This window comes from Bactrocera oleae, chromosome 2 (assembly GCF_042242935.1).
Source record: "Bactrocera oleae isolate idBacOlea1 chromosome 2, idBacOlea1, whole genome shotgun sequence".
NCBI lineage: Eukaryota > Metazoa > Arthropoda > Insecta > Diptera > Tephritidae > Bactrocera > Bactrocera oleae.
The window spans coordinates 21,802,421-21,824,142 of record NC_091536.1 but is presented as its reverse complement, the minus strand read 5'-3'; the positions used below and the strand labels follow the sequence as shown (position 1 = coordinate 21,824,142).

Here is a 21,722-nt window from a genome sequence, read left to right as displayed (position 1 = left end):
AAAATTAATAACTGGTAAAAAAAAATAGATGGTAAAAATATTGATTGCCTTTTTTACGACACTAAAAATTACCTAAAATTCATGCCTCTAGAGATTAGAATACGCCCTTAACATGTCATCTAATACACAGACCCAAAATTAACTGATAGATGGCGCTGTTAGATTAGTATAGGGTGGATGCATATATAAAGACAGTTTGTTTAAGTTTTTCTGCTCTTCACAATATGAACAAACTTGCAATTTGTTAACTCAAGACTTATTATCGAAAATGATTAGACATGCCATTTTTTTCTAGCCCGGTGAATACCATACTCGCGCTTTGTCTGGTTAGCAACGCAACTTACAAGCGACACATCGAGGCAAACATAAAGCATTGCATACATATATGGTATATTTCATAATGTAGTCGTTCTCAGACAAACTTCCAGACAAACAAATTAAGACCACAAGCTGTTACTATAGTGGTGATATCCTATACATTTTCAATTTTCATAAATTCAGAAACAAATTATATGACGACTGAATTGTTGGCATGTTGTTGTATGCAATAGAACGCGTTGCACAAACAGACTCAGGAAGGTCAGGAAGGAAATATGCAAATGTGGTCACTCTTCCACAACATACTACTACAATACTCGACAAACGAAAATATGTATGGGTCATTCCATCTCAAACTTACATGTATATGTATATTTTGTATATTTATGTATTGTATATATGTTATATTATATGTATAGGAAAATATTATATAATTGAATGTGCAATGAAAAGCAAACTTATTTGGAGCAAACGCGCAACACTTCGAGAGTTTTATATTTTGTAGAAGTGGAGCTGTGAATATGAACGAGTTGTTAAACAAGAAGTCTGCTGTTTGGAAATGAAACTGAGTAGTGTAATCTACACTTTTCGGTAAACATTGAAGAGCTACAAGTGGGCAAATACAGCAGTTTGTTTACACATGAACAGACTAATATGCGGAATTGAGTTAGGGTGCTGATATGGCTGGGAAAAGGCACATGCATATAACTCTTAGTGGCAGCTTCAACGGGTTGCGAAGCAGGCAGATAGTGTAAACATTCAATTTAATTAATAGACTGGCTTTTGCTGTGTACAGGCACAAATGCTTTTAGCTGTATATGTATGTATGTAGTAAGTATGTTTCTAGAACCTTGTGCAACAAACAGTAACTAGTTGTAATCGCCTATGTTAAATATTGTATATTGTATATTGTTTATTGTATATCTATATATATATACAGTTATGCATTTGCAAAATCGACTTCTTAGTTGTAGCAGCAGTACAAGTGCTTTGCAGTTGCCACAATTAGAAAGGCACACCCCTAATGGGCAAGTTAAAGTTTTTCGGTAGTTCAGTAGTTTGACTTTGTTATGAGTTTGCAGCCAAAAATAATTGTTAGATGTTAGCAGAGGGTTAGAAGTGCAAACGGCAGGAGCAAGAGGAAAAGAAAATGAATATATACATATATAACATTTCAAACTAGTGACTTTTCTTTTGATATTTATAAAAAATATTGTCATATCAGCAAATATGAAGTATTTGGTTTATTTTGGTTATTCTTGATGTAAATTACAATTTTTTTTTTGTTTTTTTTAAATTTTTAATCTACTAAAATAATTAATTTCTTGTAAAACCTTTGCAAACAATTGCATGTTTCAATACCAGTATAGCAGCAAAAAAATAGGCTTATAATTTCTTAAGATGAAATCGATTTGTGGGCAAATACTTATGCATGAATGAATGCGGCCAAAGTTTTCAATAAGCTCTCACTTCATCTTTGGAGAAAACTAGCAAAGCTGATTTAACGTGTGCGTAAGAAACCCAGTCCGCAGGTGATAAAGTGAATAAAATAATCGCGTTATGAATTGATATGTATTATATAAGTGGACAAACTTAAATCACATTTATTTACAAACAAAAAGCTCTTAATTGAGCTGCGTAGACAAATCGAAGTATTTAAAAATACCAGCGAAGGATTTCAAAATAAACTGTAAAGCATTGAAAATACATATAAAAATTAATAATAATACTAATGTTATAAGTAAATATTTAATCAAAAAAATTTATATTTTATTGCCTTTGTTTTTATTTTTTTTATTTTTTTTTTTCTCCAACTAAATAACTTTAAATGGAGATATTTAATATGTGGGTCATCATATTTGCGGCAATATTTTGCTGTTACTAATATTACTTTTTGTTGGCGCTGACGACGAGCGCTGCTGTCGTCAACATGTCACAATGCATCACATCACAACAACATATGTAGTGCAAAATAAGCGAAAACATAGAATAAAAAGTTGAATATGGATGTACATAGTGCATATGGTATGTATGTAAATATGTCAGCATGTGTGTGGTCAGTGTGATTATTGTAAAATAAAAAACAATTGCGAAAACAAATCTTGCAACTGCTGACGTTGATGTGAGTGATTAAATAAAATTGTTGTGGCAGTGATGGTGATATTTTTTTGCAGTTTTCTGTTACACAAATGCTAACGATCACAATTACGAGAATAATCGCAATGATTGTTCACTTTTACACTTTAAAATTACCACAAATATGTGGCAGCGCATAAAATATGCATGTTATGTAAAGAGAATCTGTGACAGCGATCAGGCAAAGAGTCCCTTAGCTTTTTAGATATCAATCTGAAACTTTGAACCCGTCTTTTTCTCACCAATAAGCTGCTCGTTTGGCGGAATGGCTGATATCGTGTCACTATAGCATATAACTGTCATACAAACTGAACGATCGGAAGCACTTTTTTTTACGGAATCTTTTGTTTAAGTTAACTTTATTTCTGGGTTTAGTATAGATTTATTTATGCAATGTTTAAATTTTTATTATCTTGAATGTTTATTAATTTTTTTAAAAATTTTTATTTATTTATAATTTAATCTTTTTCATTTTTTTTATAAATTATTATTTTTTATTTGTAAATTCACTTAAAATATTTTAAAATCTTAACCCCTTATTCAAACACTACCAGGCTTCTACACTTTCTCAACCTATTCCCTAACGATCACCTCTGCTGCTGCCAAATGTAACGCATATGATTTCGATTGTGATAATCACTTGCCACATTGCCCGCAGCATAACAACTGATTACAAATGTATGGCATGTCCCATAAATATTTCTTACACATAAACATATTCTATATACTCGTACATACCTAAATGCATATGCATAAGGACGCTGTAATGTACTGCATTGTTTTCACAGCAATCGTCATTTGTTACCCAAATATGTATATAATGTGGGTACATATGTATTTGTAGGTCTATAGAGGATGATATTTGCATTTATGAACACAGCAACTCAGAATATCTTAATTTTTATTATTTATGAGCTGTCACGGTGGTTTAACCTCCTATGGCTTTTTGCGGAACGAAGAGTGCGCCAGCAGAACGGCAACAGTGAAGCATAAGTGTTAACACTAACACTAACAATAACAACTAATTAGGACAAATAATTGCATATGACAAATGTTTAGAATACTCTGGGGAGGAGAGAGCAATAATTGTAGTTACATATACATATATAAATGCTTATGCTAATATGTAATACAAATAGTTTGTCATATACGCTTGTTAAATTATATATTTGATAGCTTGGTGAATATTGAATCAGCACTTGTGTGTAAGAGCAAACAAGCAAGTGTATACTACTGTTGACTCTATTAGGCGAAATGGAGCGGGCAATATTGCATGTGATTAAGCGTGGAAAATTAAGTTAATGCGCGAAATACGCAATTTAGTTGCAGAAGTTGAACTTAGTTGAAGCGTGGCAGAGGCGCTAAAAATACTTATTTTTCCACTTCAAATGCCGATTTTTACTATTTATTGCATATTTAATATTTTTTGCTATATATTGTATTTATTTCCAAATATGCTGCGAATAACATCATTGTTTAAGCGCTGGTATTTCAACCAAATAGTTAAAGCAATTAGCTTCTTGGCGACAGCAAAATGTTTAACAACACACACGCTGTAGAAGGAGGAAAACGAAAGGCAATTTCGTGCTGACAAGATCAGACAAAACAAACAAACAAAAACTAAAACCGCAGTTCCACAAGTTGGCAGCGACAAGACGCCTAGTGGCCACATATACCACACGAAGATACCGCCTACGTGCATGTGCATATGCGCCTTTTGAATTTTGCGGTCACAGAATGTCTCACAGCTACAGCTATTACGACCGCAACGGAAACGACAAACGACCTGTCTTTGTATGCGTTACGCACACATACAAATGCATATTTGTGCATATAAACAGTAACAAAAACTAATGCAACAAAAACGAACACATTCGTATCTAGATTTGTCAAAGTGTCCTTTTCGCGGGCGTTTAACCGCAACTTCGGCGACTGCTATTTTCAAGCGCCAGCAGCTGCTGCCAACCAGGCAACTGTTCGGTGACTTGCGACTATTACTGTCATTGGTGTTGTTGAAATTTTGTCTTAAAACAAATCTAGTGCTAACTGTCAGCGCCACACGCAAAACGGGCGCAGTTTGTGAAGCGGGTCGATGAATGTGCGTGTGTTTGTGCAGGATATGCGGTTTTAGCTGTTGCTGACTGCCAGTCTGACTGGCAGTCTGGCTATCTAACAGTCAAATAGGCAATTTCAGACCGTGTCGTCGCATAAATTAGCGCCACTTTAATCTGATTCAAATACGGTTTTGTTGAATTTTATTGCCGAAGAAAACGGAAAAAATGGCTGGCAAAAGGTTAAATACGCAGATAAGAGTTTAAAGTAAAGTTTCATTTTAGATTGGAAAATAAATAAAGAAAAAATTTGAAGAAAATCCTTATGACGGGTATATGCGGGCTTGGTCTAGGCCCCATATTACGCTCAGTAAACTATATGCACAAAATTTTTATAAAGAGCTCACGCATTTGCCCAATATATACCCGTACTAAAAGTATAAAATGAAGTAAACCGGAACGTCAGAGATGCTTATGGCATCTATCTAAGAGTATAGTTCGCTTTCGACCGATTTTGAAATAGAGATTCATATCAGAGACATAAAACTCGCATACGATTTCCTTTACCAAATCATATGCAGAACTCTTACGGTGTTTATACCATCTTTGCTGGTTTCAACCATTTCAATATCGCCGAATTGCGCATGTAGAGAAATGCTCTCTGGCAAAATTACCAAAATCTCATATCTACATGATATCTTATTTATTTCAAAATAATTACCTTACTGTGCAGATTTTCTGTAAATAATTGCCAAACAAGTGTCTTCTGTGCTTTGGTAAGTAATATTCATTGGAAAATATACAAAAAACATAGCGTAAAAATCTTGTTTGCAATTGATTACGAAAAAATTTAGTATTCAAAAACACACACTTTTATTTATGCATACGAAATTGTGCAGCAACAATTCGAAATAAATATTTTCGATATCAGAATAAAATTTCTTAATTGTAAATTGTTTTACTAGAAATGCTCAAAATAGCTTTATTTCGTAGGAAAACAAGCAATGAAACCAACATTTAACAAAAGTTGAAGTGGTTTACTGGACTAAACTGCTTGTGACAGATCCAACAAGCGGATAAACTCAGACGTATGCACATACATTTTGAAATTCCACCTGCAATGCGTAAGAGCATCAGTAAGCTGACATTGCAACTAGGAATTTACTAGTAATCGATTGGTGCTGAACTGCAACTCACATGCACCAGCTGATGAGCGAAAACAAACACTTTTCCAATTACCAAAAAAACATAAAAAAAAAAACGAATGCCATTTGCATACTATATGGCAGTGTATCGGGAATGCTTCGATCAAGATTAATACACACTGACATCCTTAGCTTATTTTCTTGCATGTAAGGCATTTGCAATCCTTGCAGCAGAAAAATGTTGTAAAGCGAGCAACTCTTATATGTTAAGACAGGCTGTTTTGCAAAAAAAAAAAATCAATAAGAGAATTTCGAGCAAATATATTTGTCATCCTGGGAATTACAATGCACAGACACATGCTGCAAGCTAGTTGAAATACATATTTGTGTACTTGTCGACAAACGGCTAAACAGTAATGTATTTAAAAACTTTAGACGCCACAGAATTAACACACCAATAATACTAAAATGTGTTTTCCAAGCATTATGATTAAATATAAAACGTTTGAGTTCAATCGATTGTAGTTATACCTTGAAATGCATAGAATTGAATCAAAGGATTAGAAGTCAGTTTAACTTTAAATACTTCTTCACTAAAATCACGCTATATGGATTTAATGTATATTTGTATTTAATTTTATTGTTGCTATATCGAATCAGTTCTATTCGCCTAACCTTTGACTGATTTTGTTCTTACTTTCCCGGAGCCTTGTCCATTTTTCAAGTGAAGAAAGCTACAATACCAACCAGAATGGAAAGGATAAAATAAAATACAACAAGAAAAAACGTTAACTTCGGTTGCACCGCAGCTATAATACCCTTCAAAAATACAAATGAGCAGCTGTGAGAAACGGTCATATGCTAAATTTAAGATCGATATCTTAAAAACTGAGAGACTAGTTCGCGTATATATAGACAGACAGACGGACATGGCTAAATCAACTCAGCTCATCATGCTGCTCATTTATGTATATATTTTATAGGGTCGTGGTATTACGAACTTCGCCGCAAACTTAATATACCCTGTTCAGGGTATAAAAACTAAATAACACACAGATGAATGTTTCAAATATCAGATGAATATAGAAATTTCTGTTTTTCTTGCATTTTTTAAATTAATGGCTATCAATCGCCCACTTCTAGTGCACTACTCGTCGGGTTCATAGCTCCTCTGCGCGCAACGCAGTCTTGGCCGTCCCTTTGCAAACGCTATGATTTTGCTTTTGTTGTTAGAGCACTTGCAGTGGAGCAATTTTAACAAGCAAATAAATGTTTGCCACAAGTAAATTTCCACACTTATGACAAGTATTGCACAACTGTCTATGTCAGACACCGACTGCAACAACTGGAATATAGCAAATACAGCAACAAAAATTGCGCAAGGTTGTACTCCATCAAGCCAACCTGCCGTCCCGCAGCCGCGCACGTTTATAAACAAAATTCTAGTTTTTATTAAGTATATGAGTAGCGCTTTTACACGCCTCGAACATTATGTGTGTGTGAGTATTTGATTTTGTTTGTATTTGTGCCCTTAGAAGTTAACCGTTTGAAGTGTTAATTTCACGCAGTTGCAAGTGTTGCTGGTGAAAAAAATTATAAAAATGAAAAGTAAAAACTTGCGTAAAAAAGTAACTCAACGAGCGGAAATTGCAATTGGCTGCACTTGTAAGGAATGTTAACCTCTAAATGTGGTTGGGCCAGAAAAGGCAAGAACAAGCAAACTTGCTGAAAAGTTATCATTTCTTGATGCACTGTTAAAATGGGTAAAATCAGATGATAACCACGCCCACTTCCCATATAACGGTTATGTTGAAAATTACAAAAAATTCGAAAACTCACTGAATAAACGAGCCTCAAACATTAAATATCACAACTAGGCAGGAAGGACTTTATGGTAGGCACTTTTGGGTTGGAAGCCTATATCTCAGAATTTACTCGTCCTATTTAAACCAAATTTCATGAATGAGGTTATCCAATTATTACTATTGTACACTATAGAAATGGGCGTAATCGATTAATATCCACGCCTACTTGCCATCTAACAAACTTTTAAATTCCATTTGATTCTTTCACTTTACAGCATATAGAAATCAAACATCAATGAAGTTATTAGAGTAAAACGTTGCACAAATAGTGTGCTCAAGGTATCTAATCTTACGGTCAAAAATTGTCGAAATCGGACTATAACATTTTAAGGTCGTAGACACCAAATATGTGGACACAAGTGCATACGGCTGATTTTCTTTCGAACATATCGGTCAGTCTGTGAGTTCTAGTATTTAAATTCGGGGAAAATATTTTTTGATAACGGCCCTTGCCCTTGTGCCAAAAATGCGTAAAATCGGGTCAATACTTCACTTAGCTCCCATTTACCTAATATAAATAATTTTAAGCTTTCGGTTGACTTTATACTGCAGCTATCGATCAATAAGTAAGAAATCTTAATGAAATGCCGAAAGAATCCCTCGTCAATAATATTGTACATTCTTCCCTGTAATTGTAAACAATGGATGCAATAATTCCTTTAATTAAAATATATACGAAAATCTCATATTTCACTTTGCCTTGTTTTTCTTTTTATTTCATATGATACTCTAAGGAGTTCTACGGGGAGGCACCTTTTTCCGCGGGCCTGCCGGTTAAAACGTCGTAATGGCCGAGTTTTGAATATTTGCTTAGTAAATTTTACAACATTTTTGTAAAATATGTACAATATCTTTGGAATAGTAAAAAAGTTTTAATAAAACTTTTCATATATGGAAAAAATATTTAAAATTTTTATCAAACCTAATACCGTTTTATATTTGTGATATCTGTCAGCATGATAATTAACTTACACAATTTTTCATATATAACAATCTAAACAGCGCAAACATACCTGAAAAGATAAGAAGAGACAAAGCAATTAACATTTATGTAGTATATGTAAGACAAGGTTTGTATTTGCAATGTATTTTGGCAAATAAGTTTCCCGATTAGTCTACAAATTCAACAACAAGTCGTTTAAGTTTAAATTACTAAAAAAAAAAAGATACCTGCAATATTTAGCGATTTTTATGAAAGGCTTTTTTTTTTACAAATAAAAATCGTAATAAAAATATTTTTTTAATCTTTAAGGCATTATGAATACCATATATTAAACAACAATCACTCGTACCGGTTCACCATGTAAAAGTAGAATGATATTACATAACTTTTGTTTGCCTAATTTTTTTTATTTTATTTTTTTGCGTTGATAATTAATTATAAACCATTGTGTGGTAGGGTCCAATGCCGGGTCAATAGCATCATTACATTCCAAAAGTAATTAACTTAAAATTTCAGAACCTTTTTTTTTGTCAATATACGTTTCATAAAAATGAAACAAAACTAAATTCCTTTGTGAGCTTAATTAATTTAACATTGAAACTTTTTTATTCACGCTAGCAATTAAATAGCAATACGTATATGCATGTATTTCCGCTGCAAGGGCAAGTTGAAGGTGCTTGCAGGCGTGAATGGTCGTCTTGGAGCTCGTGTTGCTGCATGTCATTACTGATGTGTCACAATTTATGTTAATGTAATTTACAAATATTGTACAATTATTGATAATTGTATTTGGGCATGTACACACACAATGCTATATAAATATTATACAATAGCGCTACAGCCTCTCGAAAATTCAAAAATTTTGGTGAATGTGTACGAAAAGCTTTGTGACAAATGTGACACTAACCACTATTAATATCAGGCGATAAAGCTTTACAAGTTTATAACTTAATTTGTGATTTTCTGCAAATTGCGATAAAAAATTATATAATGTTTATTTCTGCAACTTTTATTAAAATAATATTTAATAAATTAAATAAATTATTTGGATTATTTGCACTTTTATTCCCACTAAAAATTTTGAATTCTCTTATTTAGCTATTTCGGAATTTGGCAACCCTAGTGTTGCAATCGAGCACCACACAACTTTATCGTGAAGTTTGGCATTTTTGATGTTATGCATACTCAGAACGTTTTGACATACGAGCGTTATTTGTGTTGTTTACAGTAACTCAAAATATGCAGCCAAATATTCAATTTTTGCCGATGAAGCTCCATCAAAGACCAGTTTATGATAAAAATGTATAGTATGTTTTTTTCAATCGAGGTGTTAGATCACACCAAGATGAATTTCGTGAAGGTCGTTCAAAATCAGTTGCTGTTCTGGAAACTATTGATGTTGTGGACAAACTGATAATGCAAGATCGCCATTTGACCATATTGTGAGATTACGACAAATATAGGCAGTAGTGGGACCAGACATTGAATATTTCATGAACATTTGATTGTAAAAAATATGTATTCACGTTGGATACCACACAATTGTCAAATGATCCAAAAATGGCTCGTGTCGATTGGTCCAGAGAAATGTAAAAAAAAAAAAAAAACAGATGAAGCACTTCCCAGCAAATGGTTGCCTTTTTTTTGTTGGAAAAACTGGATATGTGGCATCCAAACCTCAAGAACAACGCAGAACAGTAAATTCCGAGTGGTGCACAACCACTTGTTAGCCAGTTGTCTTTCAAGAAATCAGGATGGGGTTGTTATGCATTTCTCATTTCCTTTCAGGAATAACGAATTCAAATTTAATTGTCTAACAAAATTGTAGCACAAACGGACACTGTTAAGTAGCGGAATATAGTTGTGGAAGGGGTATTATATAACACATATATAGATACACGTATATAAGCAATAAATGGCAATATTTTTTATATCTCTTTTCTTTATATAATTTTTTTTATACATGTACAATATACTATGATGTGTTCTTCACAGCTCAAAAAGCGTCCTTGTAAAATTATTCTTAAGCATACTACATTGTATTAATTATATTTCACAGTTTTTCCTCCACTTGCTTTATTAAGATCATTAGATTCGATGTGCCTCTGAAATGAAAATTTCTTTCATGATTTGTCGCAGCTTTTTCTCCGCACCAATTTTCATTATATAACTGTCTTGGCTTTGCTGGCAATCTCTGCTATTTATTAAGTCGCCTGCCACAACAAGATAGGCCCAGTTCGACAACTGACACTGATTGATAGATTGATATATGCATATTATACATATATATTATATATACATATATACATATATATAATTTGGAGTATGAGATTCATAGCAACTATGATATCGGCGGCAATCTTTGCAACTAAGAGCAATTATTCATTTTTTTATATTTACCATATACTATATGGGTATAGTAAGTACATATATTATTTTGTAATCAAATTACGTTTATATATGATATTTGCTATATATGTATGTACATTTTAGCGCCGACAAACATTTAATAGCTAAAGAAGTCATGCAATAATATCGGCATACGTCTAGTAACAAAACATTATTTTTCGAATAGATGGCTAATGTGTATATCGATGGTGTAAGAAAAATAAAATTTCATACTAAAAAATACTTTTAAGACAGTTTTGTGATTGCTTGACTCGGTATTGTTTGAGCACGCGTCAAAAATGAATACCAGCCAAAAGAAAATACGCCATATTTTAAGATTTTCTTCGATAAAAGAGAACACGCAAGCCAGGCGGCTGAAATATGAATAGTATTTATGGTTTTGATACTGTAAGAGCCAATCAAACACAATTGAGGCGACTTCGTTCTGAAAATTTTGACGTCAAAGATGCACCACGCTTTATAAGAAAAATTGACGGTCAGAAAAGTTTTGTGGAATTAGCAGGAAATCATCATCAGCGACCAAACTCTTAATTCGGACCTGTACTGTCAAACTCTCGGCCGTCTAAAGGAAGCAATCGCACAAAAGCATCCAGCAAACACATATATGTTAACCAAAATAGAACTTTAAATTCATGACCGCAAAAAGCTTAATATAAATAAATAAAAATCATTTAAAGTCAAAATATCCTTTTTATAAACACTTAACAATGTATTTTAAACCACTATTGAACTTCTGAATGACTACTCGAACAATCAATATAATCATTAAAAATGTCAAAACCAAATACACGCCATGCCTCAATTGATTTTTCGCTATTGTTCATTGAAATTTTTATAGCCTACTGGTCATGGGCAAGCAGTGAAATAATTCATTTACATATATGGGTATGCATACATGTACATTAGGGTGGTGCTTAAAAAAATCAAATGAACTAGTTTTTCTGTTTCACTTCTACACATTTCGCTTCTAAGTATTAAAAAAAAATGTATAAAAACAAAAAAATGTAAAGATAAATAAAAATGTTTTAAACATCTTGTGTGCGAACTTAAATTTATATGAGGTAAATCCAACAAAGATTTTGGGAGTGAAATGAAAGAGGTATGTGTAGTGTTTTAGATCTCATTAAAGTATGTGCTCTTTCACTAAGCCGTCTACAATTCATGCGTGGTATTTTCAATTTCGTTGACAAAGTTATTGAGCGCTAGAAAATTGAATGAAAAATTGTCACGCCAAATTTAAGAGTCAACCTAATATAGAAGTACGTATGTACATATCTGGCTATGTGATCGTAAATAAATTGCATTTTGTTAGCGAATTTTTTATATGCCTTAACTCCCACTTGAAATAAATCGAATTGCTTTGTTTTTATTTTTCATATTTCAACTTACAACCGGCCTACTATATTTTCAAATATACCAACTAGAGTGGCCCAAAAATATGCTATGCCAATTGCAATGTAGTGAAAATGACTAAAGCTGCAAAAACACACAAGTGCGGCCCCACCAGAAGAGCCAGACCGAGTCGAAGAGCAGTTGGGGTTTCTGTTGACTAAACATACATTAATACCGGCGTAAATATGTGTGTGTTTGTATGTTTAGAAGCCTGGGTTACAGCTATGTATAGCATTTTATTTTTGTGTTCCAGGCATTTCTTTCAATGATGCCAAATTCAAAGTTTGACAGCACAGCTTAATCGGAACACAATGGGATCAATTATTTTTGATTTCTGTGTGGGTAATATTTAGACGCAAAACCAGTTAGTATATATAGTAGTGCATCGTTGCTGTAGTGAAAATATTGAGTCACCAAACTTTTCGCATCGTGAACTTTGCCTACATTTCGGCTAAAAAACCTTTATTGGCTACAAATTGTGACGAGCGTGGGAGCAGCACTCGTATTATTGTTTACTACAGCCTGGCGAAAACAATGCGCCCCTCTTCTTTTCTGTTGGCACACAACAAATAGTTTTTGACCCATTTCTACTCAGCTACTGGAAATACTGGATTATTTGTATATTGTCTGTCAATTAAATTAAACTCTGTCAAATAATGTTTGACAAATTTTCGATTGTTCTAAAAATTTATTAAAAACAAGAAACAAAAAAAAAATTTTTTTGTGCGGCGGGAGCAAGCGTCTGAACAACATAAATACAAAAACAAAATATTTTAACAGCGAAAACAGTGCTTTTGATATCGATTGATTGCACTCGTGACGTTTATTTGACGTTCGACGACTTTTCCCTTTTGCATGCATGCACACATACCAACACTATTTGCGTTATGTGGACCCTCGCTTCGTAAATGCCAAATTAATCTCAAGTGGCATGCTGAAATCGCAATTCAATATTTAGGACATAGTTTTAGTGCCCTTCGCTGATATGCTTGTTAAAGAGACTGTCAGAGCCATTAGTGGTGGCTCGGTTTTCACAATTTGCTGTGGCATGACTGTGACGCCTTTGCCAAAATGAAATTGAATTATTCGAAATTGGTATAAAAGAAAGAAACTACTTAATATTAATTTTGTTTGGCTTGCATTTATCATTATTTAAAAATTCTAATTTCACCACCACAAAAATAATAATAATATGGTTCAATATTTCAAAAACACGAATTTCGCCCGACTCTTGACCTCCAGCTGTCAGAAAAATTGCAAACGTTTAAAAATTTAATTGACACGAAATACAATTCGAGTAATTAATGAAACAACAAAAGCAATTCAAATAATGCGATTAGAACCAAAAAAACAAAAAAAAAAACAATGTGCTGCTACACTAAAAACATTTCAAATCGCTGGCAAATGACAAATGCGAACGACGCCATGTGACGCAAAAAAAAAAAAAATAAATACCAAAAACAATTAACACTAAAAAAATATATGTATATGTATGATTAACTAATAAAATATTTAAAAATGAAGCGGACACGCAAAAACTTTTAAAAATACACACTTTATCAAACTTAAACAAAATACCGAAGAAGCAAAACGTAATTTTTCAAATATGAAATACGATAAAAAAACAAGTGCCAGTCCTCGTATGCCGCGGCACAAATACAATTCATAATTATTTCACACACATAAAACACCACAAAAATATGGGCATTTTGCCCTTTGTTTATAAATTTTAATAAAAAGTCGAATGCAAAAAAGCTGCACCAGGTGCAGAATTATCTTACTCATCAGTATACATGCAATTAAAACGCTTCGCTTTGGCGTAAGGCAAAAAAAAGTTTAAAAAATAAAAAGATAAAATGAAAGAAGGAATCACAACAAGATTGAAGAAGAACGCTGCCAACTTATTTCCAAAAACAACAATTGTGCTTTAAATGCATGACATGCTTGAATAGAAATTTTGTATAAAATTGGCATTAGTCATTAAATGAGCTGTACCAACACATACATACAAACATCGCTACAAATTCAAGAAATCTATACAATTATAATTGGGTTGGCAAGCTAGCAAGCTAAATGTGGCCAATTATGAGAGGAATGAAAAAAGTACCAGCCAATTTAGTTATTTTAGCAGATGAGTAATTTTTTCGTTAATAGAAGTGAAGGAGCAATGAGTTAATTTGGAACTAAATAAAAAATAAACTAAAATAAAAAAATAAAATTTAAATAAAATATTTAAAAATAAATAAAATATTTAAAAAAAATATAATATTAAAACAAAATATATATGTATCTATATAAAAAAAATTTAAGAAAAATAAAATAAATAGATTTAAACAAATAAAAATAAAATAATATAAAAAAACTAAACAAAAAAATTAAATTAAAATAAAATATACAAAAAAAAAATTTTTTAAAAAATATAAAAAAATTTAAAAAAAATAAAAAAAAATAAAAAAAAATTTAAAAAAAAATAAAAATAAATTTAAAATATAATAAAATTTTAAAAAAAATTTTAACAAATAAAAATAAAATAATAAAAAAAATCAAAAACTAAACCAAAAAAAAAAAATTTTTTTTAATTTAAAAAAAAACGTTAACTTCGATTACACCGCAGCTATAATACCCTTAAATACATAAGGTGTCTTACAAGCATTTGAATCCGAACTTTCAGTTTGTATGTCAGCTATGTATATGCAAAAGTGAACTTATCTGAACCATTTCTAAAAATTAATTCAAAATAATTAAGGAAATTTAAAATAATTCAAGTAGACTTAAAAGTTGCAGTGCGCCAAGTCTAGTGATTAAATAAAACTTAATTGTTTTAAATTCAAACTCATAGTTTGGCGGCGAGAAGCTGGAAATTCAAAATACACAGCGTAATATGTTCTGTTCTATTACGACTAGTTAAAATTTTCGAGCAAAAAAAGTTTCAGAATCGTATATGGAAAGTTCTGTGCAACGTTTTCAGAATTATAAAAACTAAAAAATATAGATTTTCAATTTGGCGCGGAAAACTCAAGCTTATTTGTTTTGTTATGACATTTTTAGTGTTATTGCTGTTATTGCGCTTCTGTCAATCGTTAGCTAGTTCCTAATATTAATATTAAAATACGCTTAGTTACCGTAGTTCGACACAGCTTTGTTGCCTTGAGTGAGCAAATCACGTGCCATATCGACGCTTTGCATATACATCGCTACATATATATCTATATATAAGCAATTTGCCAAACATTTACACAAATGCGAAATCGGCAAATTCAATGCAAACGCAGTGCTTGCAACTCGTACCTCAATGCATGCCCACCCAAATGCACATAAATACATGCAAAATGGCTGCTTGTGTGTAACTGGCGATCGAGCAATGCGCAAAGTCTACTGTTAGTAACCGCTATTGCGGATTATAGGCAACAGGTAAATATGAAAAGGACTCTTATGGTTGTTATGAGTATGATGCGTTAATAAGATGGCATGTACCATATTTGTGGTTATATTTGTTGGTCTACAATATTTGTGTATGTGTGTTAGTTTATATGCCGGTACCTTGCTTCGTTTAAGAGTATATATGATGTGGCAGATATTGCACTTGTTGTTATTGTTGCTACTCGATTCAGCTACCGATATATGTACATATTTATACGTGTAGAGTGTTTTCTATACAGACCATGAATCGAAATCGTTGCAGTTGCTGTGTATGATGGCCTCTATCACCCGGCCTCCCACACTCAACTGCTGTGAATGAAACGAAAGGCGTACTTCGCCACGACTTTGAGATTTTTTTTATTCAAAAATAATACAATTTTAAAAAGCGCGCAATACCGTGGTGTACAAAAAAAATATTATCTGCTGAATTGATGTCACCTACGCTCCAACCACACATCTCCAACCAATCCACAAACCCACACAGAAGAATATAACGTTGCAATATCCTCATAAACACTGTCACAAGCACCCGCCCATATACTCTTTCAATTTTAACGCATAAGTAAACACTACAACCGAAAGGTGTTAACCCCCAGACAACCACGCGCAGCAATCAAAATGCGTTTACATGCGAAAATATAAATCAGTTTTCCACACTACAACTACTCACACCCATCATCATCGGCTGTTGTGTGCTTCGGAAATTCAAGTGGAAATGATGAAGTGCAACAACCGTCTGTCAGCGCCAGTGACCAACACCGCACTCGCTTTCAAGTGGTCTGCGCTGGCAGTCATCAATTGGATTACATTTACGTGTATGTGTACGATTTAATACATACGCATTTTTATATTTGTACACCTACATGCCACATGTGTGGCCAAGCACAGGTGCCAGAGGCAACAATAACAGCAGCACTCATAAGCTCTCCCAGTAGTCAACTAAAAATATTTACATGTTTGAACAAATTATTTGAAAAAGATTGCCTAGTGCGCATTGTAACCAGAAAATTTAGAAAATTTATATATGAAGTACAAAAACAATAAATTTTGATTATTGCGGTAATTACGATAATTCGCACACGACTTTTAAAATGATTTATTGGGGTATTACGTTTTAGCTCTTAAATTTAAAAGAAAACTAATTTTAACGCGAATATTCGCTAATCGCAAAATGTTTAGGGATTTCAAAGATAAATCATACAGTTGGCGGCTTGTTGTGACTGTTTTGCTATATGTTATATAACCTATGAATAATAGAAGCCTTCTAATAAACTCTAAACTTCTATGACGCAAACGTTTTTGGAACTTGGTGTAAACTTACATTCTTATGTCACAAACACATTGTCTTTTTTTATTTAAAATATTTATTTTCTCTCCTTATATACATATTATATTGATCTTATATCGAAAAATAAATTAATTTTCAATCAAAAAATCTCTTATTTTTGATGGTATTAAAAATATATACGTTACTATGGTAAATTTGCTCAGAAGACGCAAAAAAACTACCACACTAAACACCTGAAAAATGACTCAAAGCTGCTTTTTGTATTTCATCTACCAAATCGTAGTAGCAGATGTAAAAAAAAAAGGTAAGATACGATTATAAGTACAAGTTGAATATAAAAAGTCCCAAAAACTTGGTTATTTGAAAAAAGTATATATACAAAAGTTATAGATATTTTCATTACCTGCAACATTACCATAGAACTTTTTTCTATAGGACTAGTAGTTTTGCCAGAAATCGAGGTAAACCGTTTTTGACATTTAAAAAATTCAACCACGCCGCTTCCCGTCCTTTTCCCGATTTCAGATGACCCACAAATTATATTTCCCTGAATTTTTCGTTTGCGATGGGTTTCATCCTACTATTATTTTTTTGTTTTCAAAAATTATCTACACTGGTCTATGTTCCCAGAAAGAAAATATTTTATTAAAGGGATATATGAACTTAAGTATTTTCTAAGCGGCATTTTATTTAATTAATAAATAATAATAATCTACATTTTCAGAATTTAATGTACTTTAATAATCGACAATTAATTTTGAAAAAACTAGCCGAGCTTTTCGAGGTTCTTCGAAAAAAAGCTGTCTGGCGGTGAGGCATATTTTTCTGCTTAAATTATCTCAAAGCTAATGCTCGAAGGACTAGACAAAACTTCCAAAACTTTTCCTAAAACAGGTCGCTTTTGGTCAAAAATGTTACACTTCAAAAAATAAAAAATCTAAATTATTAATGAAATGTTATTCCTGTACTCAATCCCACACAAATATATTTAAGGGGTTACATGGGTTTCGTCGAGCCAAAAACGCCCTATTTTCGATAAATTTTTTATTTTTTTTTTCAGATAGAAAATTAAATTTAAAAAAAAAAAATTTTGTATTATTCCAAAGATGTATATTTGATAAAGATTTTGTGAAATTTTCAAAAGAAAATATCCAAAATTCGGTCATTACGACGTCATTTCCGACAGACCCTCGGAAAAAAGGTGCTTTCGCGTTGACAGCAGAATTTTTGACAGGATCATCAAAAGTAAAAAAAAAAGAAATACGTGTTTGAACTAAGACCATTAACTAGAAATTGGACGGAGAAAAAACAAATAAAGTGAAAATTGTACTTTTGGCAAATCTTTGAAAAGAGCGCAAATTTTTGTGAACATTTCTCGAGGTTCTTTTTTTAAATAGTTGTTATTGAACATAAAAAAGTTCTCCACGGCAAGACTTTGTAAAGGATATTTTGTAGACCTGTGTAAAATTTCATTAAGATCGGTTGAATAGTTTGCGAGAAATCTCGACAACCGACTTGGAAGACACAGTTTCGAGAAAAACGCGTTTAAAGTTTTAAGTGACTATATACCTGTAACCTCAAAGCTGTATCTCCAAAACTATTAGTTGTATCGACTTGAGAATTTAGGACAATATTCTAGAGATATACAATTAAATAAGACCATAAAATTTTTTTTTGTTTTTTGAAGCCGTGAAACCCATGTAACTCCTTAAGAAAGTCGTGTGAAAAGATCAAGTCGAACGGTCCATCGTTTTGGAGAAAATTACGGTACCGTTTCTGAAAACAGCGTTTCGGAAAAGACCTTTAAACTTTTGAGCAGCGATTACACTAACACAACCTCAAGTCTCTAATAAGTAGACGCAGAATAACTAAAAATTGTACGCATTAACTTAAGTCGGCATAACCTAATTTAGCACTTAACTTTAATATATCGCAACACAAATATTTTGGTCAGAATACTGCAAAAGATCTTAAATAATACGCACACACATTAAATGTTGCACCCAGTGAAAATTTTCGAAAGTGTACCACAGAAATGTATACATGTAACTACAAATAATACAATACGTAAGTACGGCATAATAGAGACAAAAACTGGATATACCTAACTTTCTTTGGGGACGAAGAAAAGCGCCAACCAAAGTGTAACCGTAAATATGACAAGCACTATTTAATAGTTATGCATACAAGTTACAGGTGAAAGGGCTACAAGATGAATGCCAAAAGCGTATAAAATAAACAAACAAGTTAAATGCCAGAACTTTGGCGTAGAAGACTAATATAAACGCACGAATACAAACACAAAGTTCATACCGACGAACACAACAAGTAAAGAGGCTGCAGCACGGCAAAAAGCCGCACGTGCAGCAACCAAGTGGTGGTGGCATCAAAAGTTCCTGCCACCTGGTGGCAAGCTAAACGAAGACATTGCGCGCATTGAAGATGCCATAGACGTAGACATGAAGGAAAGATGAAAGCTTGAGAGGGCATGGCAGGCAGACGGAGAAAGTTAACTTGCCGAACACGTAGACTAAACGTGTTGTTTCAGCTACCGAGAAGGCTAACAAGACCGTTGAAACTGCCGAATAGCTGACGGACACGAAAGGTAGTGTACGAGATGTTAGCACTGCTCCAAAGAAAAACAGTAAATAAAAAAAGTTAGGAAGGGCTAAGTTCGGGTGTAACCGAACATTTCATACTCTTGCAACTTGCGTTACGCACGTATTACGTGTATGGGAGATAGGAGTAACATTGACCGGATTTTATCTATTTGTGGCTTTACAACATATTAACAGAAAAAGATGCTCTCTGAATTTCATTAAGCTACCTCACTTACTATCACCAATGCATAAGGAGTAAAGTCAGCCGGATGTTTTCAAATCTTGTATAACAATTATACAGGGGGTAGGACAAGTTTTCACCCGATTTTAACCATTTTAAAGCAAGTATTGATCCGGTTTAATCTATATTTGAAATACAAGCATAATATTATCAGGAAAAGAATTTTTCCTAATATCAATCATGTATTTCACAGAATGACCAACATTTTCGATAAAAAGTTTGCAATAGGAAGCGGGGTCCACATATGCGTTAGCCAGGAGCTGGATGAACAGTTGTAGTTCGATTTTGGCAATTTTGGGTCATAAGGTGGCACACCTCAAAGGCACTATTTGTTTGAACAAATAGTTTTATTCGGAAACATTAAGGGGTTCTTGATTCTCGGAAATCAGATAAAATTTAAAATTGTGGTATATGTTAAGTAGGCGTGGTTTTTGTACGATTTAGCAAGTTTTCGCACTGTAGTGTAGGAAGGAAGGAAGAAGTAGCAGCACAATATTACCTGCCGAATTCGGTTGAAATCGGTCGAGTAGGTCCCGAGATATGGATTTTGACCTGTACCGGTGCCACGCCCGTTGTCTAAATTTGACATTGGCTCCTCTAAAGCCCTCTTGATCATCTTAGGTAGACAATCTAACGTGGTCATAATCCGATTCCAACCATTTTCACACAGTCGGTAAGGGTTCCTATGGGTATTGTCCTTAGAGAGAGAAGGCCACGCCTATTTTTTCAAAATTTTTATACCACAGGTGCCGCTTGCTACTGCTATGTCCTGTACCAAATCAGAGGCTTATATCTTAATTAAGTGCTAAGTTAAGGCAATTTATAAGTTTTTCATTAATGGCGTTTTTTGGGCGTGGCAGTGGTCCGATTACGTTCATCTGCAAACTCGTTCTCACTTATTTTGCTAAGGAACATGTGTACCAAGTTTCATTAAGATATCTTCATTTTTACTCAAGTTAACGCCTGCACAGACGGACGAACGGGCGGACAGACAGACAGTCACTCGGATTTCAACTCGTCTCGTCATTCTGACCATATATATATATATATATATATAATTTCATATCTATCTCGATTATTTTTAGGTGATACAAACAATCGTTAGCTGAACAAAACTATTATACTCTGTAGCAACATGTTACAAGAGCGAGTGTGTGAGAAGTGTGACAATGGCCGCTTACTGATAATGTAGTTGTATGTGTGCGCAAGAAGTTAGCGCTTCATAAATGCGAAACGGATGTTTATTTGATGAGTGAATGTTTACAAAAGTACGTTTGTAAACTTCTGCTTAAGAAGCTGCAGACGAGTAACTTGACTTGCCCTTGCCTACATACCGATATACTAAGTAAATATATGTAGATTCCAGCCTTCAGGTGAGCATCTGCACACATGCATACGTACCGTTTAGTTATTGCTACGTGCGCCAAAAAACAAGCCAATGTAAAACAACTCAGAGGAACATTTCAGCTTTGCGTGTCACAACGCCTTCTTGTGGTTGGTTAACTATAATAAAAGGGTAATAAACTAATTTTCTATTATGCTGGCTATTTGAATGTGGAAATTTTGGGGTAACTCACGCACAATTTTTGTGACACATATGTGTATGGGTTTAAGACTTTATAGAACAACTCAGATAATTTCGTTTAATTCATACTTTAAAGAAATACAGTTTCGCACTGCCAGAACTTCCACAGAAACTGACAAACGACGACATCGGAAATAATGCTGGAAAAAGTTTCAATTATGTGAAAACAATGGTATTCCACAGATTTAACTTATATCATATTATATGTACAGGTTGGTTGGTCTCACCAAGAAATAGCACTACTAGCTACAATTTTTTTTTTCTCAAGTTGGTACATCTGTCGTGAGAACACATGCAAAGTTACAAATCATACTGTCAATTAATTCTTT

The 21,722-nt window shown here is 33.2% G+C and overlaps 1 protein-coding gene across 3 annotated transcripts in view; it reads right to left on the bottom strand.

Annotated features, from left to right (window-relative positions):
- pum (pumilio) overlaps nucleotides 1-21,722 on the bottom strand; it is a 369,798-nt gene that overhangs the window by 254,756 nt on the left and 93,320 nt on the right. The gene's annotated exons all lie outside the window — the stretch shown is intronic.